Source organism: Crocodylus porosus, unplaced genomic scaffold (assembly GCF_001723895.1).
Source record: "Crocodylus porosus isolate Cpor-Errol unplaced genomic scaffold, CroPor_comp1, whole genome shotgun sequence".
Lineage (NCBI taxonomy): Eukaryota > Metazoa > Chordata > Crocodylia > Crocodylidae > Crocodylus > Crocodylus porosus.
This window is the reverse complement of record NW_017728886.1, coordinates 78,027,756-78,029,341: the sequence shown is the minus strand read 5'-3', so window position 1 is coordinate 78,029,341 and position 1,586 is coordinate 78,027,756.

Genomic DNA, 1,586 nt, shown 5'->3' with positions numbered 1-1,586 from the left:
GACTCCAAGCTGACCAGGATCCAAAGGTGCTACAAAGAAACTCTGCCAAAATGAACAGCACGGGGACAAGAAAACAAGAATGTTATGTTCAATTTGAATGGTGTTACTGGGACAAAGCAAGGATGGTTTGCTTTCAAAGAAATGTTGCTCTAGAGCTGAATGGATTCTGTAATTCGGGAGATGATCCTGCCTTCTCTGTGCTCCCAGAGCAAAGGGATGGATTTCAGTGCACTGGAGGTCTGCAGAGGAAGGCACCTGACTGCAGGGCATATTTTAAGACTTAAGGCAAGGGCGGGCATATTTTAAGACTTTTTGGCAGGCAGGCCACAAATCTGCTGCACGTTGCCTGAGTGGCACACTGATCCCTTTCCACTGCCTGGTCTGCCGCTCTGCTTTTCATCCCTTCCCTTTGCTCCCTGCCTAATTTGCTGCTCTGCTTTCTGCTCCTGGGCTGATCTTCTGCTCTGCTTTTCACTCCCCTGTCCTGTGCGCCCTACCTGATCTGCTGCTCTGCTTTCTGCTCTGGGGCTGCTTTGCTTTCCACTCCCATCCTTGTCTTCCCCACCTGATCTGCTGCTCTACTTTTCTACTCCCTGTCCCATTTGTCCACCCCCTCCCCTGCAGCCACCTGCCACACACGCACAGCACCTGTGCTGCTTGTGGCACACATGCCTTAGGGGATGCGTACCACCTCAGTTTGCACTGGCTCACAGGCTTTCACATCAGTAGGAACTCAAGTCTTTGATGGGTCTAGGGGCCAAATGTGCCCCAGAGCAGGGCCCAAGGACATGGTGTCTGCTCTGTGCCTCATTATCTCTCTTCTCTATTAAAGTAGTTGGAAGATTGCAGACTGAAACCGTGCCAGTGTGTTTCCTGGGGGGCGCTTTGGAGCCATGTGGGCAAGGCAGCCCTAGGTGGTGGTGGGGGCGGGGGGACGAGGACACAGCTGTGCTGGGTTCTGCATGTGTGTGTGCACATTGACACACACAGTGCATAGGATAGACAGACACACATACAAACGCACACAGGGTAGGAGACACGGTGCGTACACATGGTACACAGGGTGGACACACACAAACTTACGCATATATCCACACGGGTGCGGTGCACAAGGACACACACGGTGCAGGACACACATGCACGCACACACGTACATACACATGGTGTAGTACACACAATGCGAGAGACAGAGACAGGCACACACACGGTGTAGCAGACACAGGGCAGGAGACGCACACATGGACACACAATGCAAAGAGTGGACACATCCAGATTCACAGCGCATGTGTGGTGCACACAGGACACACGTGGTGTAGTACACACAATGCAGAAGAGAGACACCCACGATGTAATAGACAAAGTGCAAGACACATGCTCACACACACGGCGTAGCGGACACGGTGCAAGAGACGCACTCAGTACCAAGAGTGGACGCACCCAGACACACGCACGTGTGGTTTAGGCGGTGGACACGCATGGTGCAGGACACACGTGGGGTAGTACACACAATGCAGGACACACACACACGCTGTAACAAAGTGCAGGGCACACACAGCCACGCTGCAAAGAGCAGGCGCGCCAGGGCC